General features: G+C 36.5%; 2 pseudogenes; both read left to right on the top strand.

The window, feature by feature from the left end:
- The first annotated feature begins 244 nt into the window (after window positions 1-244).
- On the top strand, window positions 245-2,608 carry LOC149178404 (coatomer subunit alpha-1-like; annotated as a pseudogene).
- An 81-nt stretch (window positions 2,609-2,689) lies between these two features.
- On the top strand, window positions 2,690-5,584 carry LOC149178403 (coatomer subunit alpha-1 pseudogene; annotated as a pseudogene).
- The last annotated feature ends 1,961 nt before the right edge of the window (window positions 5,585-7,545 follow it).

Below are 7,545 nucleotides of genomic sequence, written 5' to 3'. Positions count from 1 at the left end.
GCCATCTATAAAATTCACATTAAGTAATTTCTCCCCATAAAGGAGGGGAATGCCTCAAAACATTTGTTATAAATAAGAATCTTAAAGGAGAAATAATAACACATCACTACAATACCACATAAATATGGGGTAAATGGTTTGGATCATTCATGACATTGCATGTGGGGTTTAGTCTAGGGTTTGTACTGGTTTTGTATGATGATTCAACCCCTTTTATGGTATATAGGTTGGAAGATCATTTCCAATGTCGGCCAAATTCGAGTCCCATAATAACTGGGTAAAGGGGTTGAGCTTTTATATGAAAAGGCCATGGATCCTAGCTAGTATTCACAGTGGGGTTATTTAGTTATGGCATGATTAGATGGGAATATTGATAGATTTGATGAGCATGATGGTTCGGTTAGAGGAGTACATTTTCACAAGGCTCAGTCGTGTTTGTGTCTATAGGTAAGCCAACTGGCTTGGATATTTATTGCATGTTTTGTGGTCCATGTGAACCACTTTTTTTATGTATTTCATAGATTGAGTAGCACTTTGAAACTGATCACCAAGGTTCATTTTTCAGTAGTTCCATCAATTGGATGATTGATATGGGTTTCAATGGATACATTTTTATATCCTAGAATGGTGGGTGTCTAGCACCTTGGTGACATGGAGAGGGTCTTGAACACATTGGTGTTGTGTGAATCCCTCATGTATTTTGACAAAAATTTCATGGATCAACTAGGAGATTACCTTTACTTGCTCTATATTGTAAAATGTCTAAAAATTACACACATCTAGTGGCAAGTTTTATAGTGGTGTCAATTGGGTCTGGCTTTGGTGGTTGGGAAGAAAATGTTATCTTTCCCTATTTGTGAATCAATTGTTGTTTGGAGCTCTTCTTCATGAGCTATGAGGACTAGAGTCAATTATTGTTTGGAGCTATGAGGAATATCTCAGTCTCACTATCGGATGGAGGGTGGGGTGAGAAATTACACGCAAGGAAAAAGGCTGCAAGGTAATCAAACTGGTATACCTAGTTTAAAACCTTATGAATGGTTGGGGATTAGGCGAGATGACAAGTCCTTGGTGATTTTGGCAAGCTTATAAATGCCTCTCATAGTGCAACCACTTAGCCAAAGGAGAGCTGCAAGAAAAAATCCCGCCCTCTCCCATCCAAGGAACAAAGTTATTTTAGAATTGGTAGGTTTAGCAAAGCTTCCCAGCCATGTAGCTTCTTATGTAGACATTGTGTGTGTATATTTAGGACATCTAAAGAGTAGTGTCTTCGATTGTAAATGATATTATCTACAAGTCATCTGACATAACAGTCAAAAATAAAATTATGAAAAGTTGTTATAACTTCAATTTATTTGTTAATGTTATAGGTAATGACTTTAAGATCAATATATGGAACTACAATATGCACCACTGCCTATATCCGGAGAGTTAAGTTCCACAATAAGTATCCTTATATTGTTAGTGCCAATGATGAACAAACAATAACAATATGGAACTGTAAATATTGAACTTGTATCTAACCTTACCGGTGACATTTTTTGTGTAATGTGTGTTTCTTTTCATCCTAAGGAAGATTTGGTCATTTGGAGCCCCTTGGATCAGACTGATTGTGTATGGGATATTTGTGCTCCTAGGAGGAAAAATGTCTGCTGATGATATTAAGGTTAACACAAATGAACACATATATTTTTGGAGAGGATGATGTTGTTGTCAAATATGTTTTGGAATGTCATGATCATGGAGTGAACTAGGCTGCTGCTTTTCATCCCAACTTGCCATTGATTGTGTCAGGAGTAGATGGTCACCAAGTAGATTGAATGGCATGCAGATTCAATTGCTTGGTGAATTTATGTCTATTTCATTAGAGATATATTGACTTTTTTTTTTTTTTTTTCTGTTACTCCTCTTTATTGAGTAGCATCTCAGTTTGCATGTAATTCATCTGTGAAAAGTTAGTTTTTTTTGTTCTCGGATACCAAGGCCTGGAAAGTTGGATAATTTAAGAGGGCATGTGAAAATTTTGTAGATAATTCATTTGTGAAAAGTTAGTTTTTTTCTCACAGATCAAGGCCTAGGAAGTTGAAAACTTTAGGAGGGCACGTGAAAAATTTGTAGATAATTCATTTGTGAAAAGTTAGTATGTTTTTTGTTCCTGGGTACCAAGCTTGGGAAGTTGGATATTTTAACTTTTAAGAGGGCATGTGAACTATATGTCTCATGTGATGTTCCATCCACACCACAACATTATTGTTAAAATTTAGAAGATAAAAGTATCTGAGTTTCAGACGTATCCAAGTATTGTAGAGGAGTCCAAACATTTCATAAAGACCATGATTGCTTATGGATCCTTCTAGCACATCTTGATATGAATCTTCTTGCTACTAGGCATGACTGTGGGATGTTTTTTTTCAAGTTAGAAAGAGAAAGATCTAATTTTTCTTTTTATGAGGGCACCCTATACTCCAAAAATGACCATTTTTTGTTTGCTCATCAATTTGCAACTCAAAAATACTCTCAACTTATATAGATAAGAAGCGTTGGATGCATGAATTGGATCAAGGATGATGATCATTATTGTTTAACCGCATGGAGAATGTTGTCCTAATACGTTTGGATGTTGATGGTCGGTGATATGAACTTATTCTTGGGCCAGAGGGTAGTGTTGGGACTTGGGAGAAGTGACACAATGCAGGAAGAAAAGACAGCGACTTGGAGGACCTGTTGCCTTTTTTATTACAATCAATCAGCAATCATTGACATGAGTCATAACCAAGTGATTAAAATCGTAGAAAATAAGGTGATCAAGAAGTCTAGTTGTCTAGTAATTGTAGATACAATTTTCTGTGCAGGAACATAAAACCATCTTCTTGGGCCAGAAGATAGTGTTGGGATAGAAGAGTGACACAATGCAGGAAGAAAATACAGTGACCTTGGTTTTCAATAGAGGATTATACTTGGGGACCTCCATATTCCATTTGTTAAATACATTTAGTAAGATGACATGGAAAATGTAGCCTTGCTGAGCAAGCATGCAATCATCATTTGAAGTAAAGAGCTTGTATATTGTTCTTTGCAAAAGATTATTTGTGTTAAAAATTAAGAGTGGTGATCGGGGTGACAATTGTGCTTTGTTGTATTCCAAATAGAAACAGTGACCTTATTGGAACACTTAATGTTCAAGTATGTATAATGAAGGTGTCTGAGAATTCTGTCAATTGTCTGAATGAGTTGGAAATAACTATGTCATACAGATTGATGCATGAGTATATATTCAAGCTGGAACTGATAAAAAGTAAGTATGACAATGTTATGAGCATGATTAGGAACTGATTTGTGGACAAGCGGTGATTGCCTAGCTACATCTGAAGGGCTTCCCAGAAGCGACTCTTCACTTTTTCAAAGATGAGAAGGCATGATTTAACTTAGCAATGTAGGGTGAAACTATTCAAATTGATGTTGCTTTTGCAAAACAGAGAGATGTTAAGGCCACTGGTATACACTTGGAACTGAGGCCCTTTGGTAAGGAAATATTTCCATTGTTGAATATGCTTACCAAATATTAAATAATTTTGAAAGGCTTTCATTCTATATCTTGTCATGGACAATATTGATAATTTTTTGAAGATGTTGGGGATTGCATAAATATAAAATGATGTTATGGGTCAGTTTCATAATGCCCATATGTGAGTGCAGCAGTTCATGCACTTACAGAGATTGCTGATATGCTTGTACTTAATAGTTAGATGGCAATCTGCCAACTCTTCCATCTAGAAAGAAATCATCACTTATTGTGCCTCCTCCATCAATTTTTCGCAATCGTGAATGGTTGTTATTGATGGTTACCAAAGGCCTTTTTGAGGGTGGGTTGGATAATGCAGGGGTTGTAGTCCATGAAGAAGAGGATGAAGGAGCTGCAGCCAATAGGGGTTAAGACCTTGACACTTCTGGTGGGTTGGATAATGCAGGGGGTGCAGTCCATGAAGAAGAGGATGAAGGAGCTGCAGCCAAAAGGGGTTAAGACCTTGACACTTGTAGAGTTGAAAAACAAAATGGTGAGGTTGTAGTGGTCAATGATAGAGAAGTGAGAGGAAAAAATGACGATGAGGTAGGATGGGATGTAGAAGATTTGAAGCTCCCTATAGATGTCTAAGCTACAAATGTTGCAAGTACAACTCATAATGTCATTAGTTACGCCATCACCATGTATGCCAGTAATTCAAATATGGATACAAAAAATCTTTTCTTGCAGGTGAGAATGCAGCTACTAGTAACATTAATATGGCGATGCAGCTCTGAAGTAAACAACTTGGTATTAAGAATTTCACTCCATTAAAATTTAAAACCTTTGTTTTTGGATCTTTACATGGGTAGCCATATATACCTTCCTATATTTTTTTCTTCACTATGGTCTTCTTAGCAATAGAGGGAGGCTAGAGTAAGGCTGCTAGCTCAAATGTCAAAGGTCCATCAGCTTTGGTACTTAAGCTTTTTCTATTAGATGAGAAACTTAGACTATCTTACAAAGCCACAATAAATGGGAAGTTAGCTTACAAAGCCACAACAAATGGGAAGTTTAGTGAAGCATTAAGATTATTTCTTACAATCTTGCATGCAATTATAGTTATTGATGTGGATTCTATTTAGGAGGTTGAGAAGGTGAAGAAATTGATTGGAATTGCTAAAGAATGTGTTCTAGGTCTTCAAATGGGGGTCAAGAGGAAGTTAAGGATCATACTGTCGAACAACAAGAGCTTGCAGCCTATTTTACTCATTGCAACATTCAAAAATTCCATTTGAAGTTGGCTTTGCCAAACACCATAGGTGTTTGCTAGGGAAATTTAGTACAACTGCTAACTTGGCTTGATAACTGCTGGAAAATGAGCTCGCTACAAACCATGCAATAGAGGCCCAACAAGTTCTGCAGGCATGTGGGAGGCAGTTGTAGGATGCTAAAAACACTGAATTATGACTTCATAAATCCTTTTGTTGTTTTTGGAGCAAGTTTTACACCTCTAAACCATGGTCAAAAGTATGTGTCCTATCCACATTGTACACCACACGTTATTCCAATCATAAAGGGAAGTCTATGTGTTATATGTGAGCTTGTAGTTGTGTTCTGGGTCTTTAGATGTAGTTCAAGAGAAAGGAAGTTAAGGATGATACTATTCAACAGGAAGAGCTTATAGTTTATTTTAGTCATATCAACCTTCAAAAATTCCATTTGAGGTTGGCTTTGCTGAATACTATGGGTGTTTGTTATAAGGGATGGAGAGTTAGTACAACAGTTAACTTTTCTTTATGACTATTGGAAAGTGAGCCCCTGCAAACCATTCAAAAAAGGTACAACAAGTTCTACAGGCATGCGAAAGGCAGCTACAGGATGCCAAAAATTTGAATTATGATTTTGACTTTAGAAAGCCTTTTGTTCTTGGTGCAACAAATTTTACACCTATATACCATGGTCAATCAGAAGGATGTGTCCTATCCATATTGTACAACATGCTTTGCTCTAGTCATACAAGGAAATATCTGCCTTATATGTGAGCTTTCCATTGTGGGTTTTGATGCTTCTAGGTGCTGAATGTGCATCTTTATTTCAAGCAATTTCATTACCCATGCATATTTCCATATCAATATTGCACTCTCTACCTTTGAGAGCCACATTGAATGATATGGCAGGACAATCACTAACAAGTCGTGGACAAACTTGAGGGTCTTCTTAAGAGACTGGAGGAGGTTGTTTACTGATCACTGAAGTGACAGTCGAAGTAAAACTTTTCATGGTTTTTCATTGTTTACAATTTGAAATTTCAGTCTGTGTTTTTGCTTCCCTTTCTTAGTCTCAAACAATGAAAAGTGCCAGTAATTTAGCTTTAGGTCTAGAGAATCTTTTATAGACCCCCCTGGGTGTTTATTCTATCTTTATCATGCAAGTGTTCTAGTGGTTTGTTTGAGTAGAAACAGTCACTAGGGTCTTATTATTGAACATCAAAAAGCAATGCAATTGTCTGAACACTTTTTCATATGTAGGTCTTGTCAGAATCAGAATTGGTCAAATCACCCCGTTGGACTGGGTATGGTACTAAACCAGCCTACTGACTAGACTAGTACCTAACCAATACAAACAAGCCCTAATTGGCTGGACAAGAGACTTAAATTTTTATGAAATTTCTGAATGAATTTTCTTGTACATGCACAATAGAGTTAGGTTTATTCTTTTGATGATGACTATAGATGCAAAGTAAAGATTTGCGAATTTTCCTTAATTCCTGGAAATCACAATCCTCTCTTAATTATGACTCAAAATTTATAACTTTGAAGTTGTTATGTGTTTGAATGAAAACTATTTTACAAAATGCTTAAAAGAATTAGTTTGCATTTACATAACAGTATTCATGTTTATAATTGTATGTTGGCCATAGGGCTTTAGATTTGGGTTTCTATCTTTGCTTACATGGGTATTCTAAGTTTAGAACATAACCATCATTTTTACACTAGAAAGGCTTGGAACTTCTATGGCCAGTTGTTTGTGCTACATGCATTTGAAAAGGTGTCATTTATTTGCTGAAACCAAGGCATCTTTTAATGCAATTGACTCACAGCCGGAAGGAAAGCTATGACACAATTTAGATTTTCATTATTTGTATATTTACTTGTCTATATGCTAAAAATTTGGTAGTGGGATGTATTGTATTCAGGTTGCCTAGGAAACTTACACCATGTGGCTTCATTCCTAATCTCAAACTAAACCTTGCATCCAAATACTGCTTCATCTCGAGAACAAATTATAAGGCCTTTAAGGCTTCAACATCTAGGACTCTTTAGTCTTCCTTTTTCTTTGCAGGCAAGGTTGTTTGAAACTCAATGCATGTTATATTAGTATCCAAGGAACCAAAATTGGTGTATAAAGAAAAAGCACTACTTTCTACACATGTTTTTATTACCAAACTAGGTGCACCAAACCTTTTTTAAATCCCAAACACTAGTAGTAAATTTGTTGCATTTCATAGTAAGCCATCTTCTATAGCTGATATCAGAGGAAGAGATTGCTACAGCAGCAGAAGGAGAGATTACCATGGGAGGTAGAGGGTTTCAAGGAACAAAAAACTGAGAAGGGGAGTGGGTCATTTTTCCAGATCGAAAATGTATCACAAAAGGGGTACTTAGGCCCTCAAGAAAAAGAATGGGGGTAGTTTTTCGCAGAATGCCAAACAATCGAAAATGTATCACAAAAGAGGTATTTTGGCTCTCAAGGAAAAGAACAGGGAAATTTTCCCAGGCATGCAAAACAACCGCAGGTGCCAAAATATGATGAAAACCTTCCCAAATTCTATCCTACAGAAGACATGCTTGATTATACCCACTTCATTTTCACATAGTAAATCAATAGTTTGTTGAGGACTCAGATACCCAAAAGCTGAGATTGTTAAACCTATCAATCGCAATTCTTAACCTTATGCTTAGTGCCTATGTCAGAGTTCTTGAATAGTGAAGAAAGAGGTAATCAATGGGGAGAAGAGGAACTTAGGTCTTTCAATGTTG

The sequence above is a fragment of the Pinus tabuliformis genome, chromosome 4_1 (genome assembly GCF_031772625.1).
Source record: "Pinus tabuliformis cultivar Carrire ecotype Pingquan chromosome 4_1, CPIR1, whole genome shotgun sequence".
Classification (NCBI taxonomy): domain Eukaryota; kingdom Viridiplantae; phylum Streptophyta; class Pinopsida; order Pinales; family Pinaceae; genus Pinus; species Pinus tabuliformis.
This window is presented reverse-complemented; position numbering and strand designations above follow the sequence as displayed.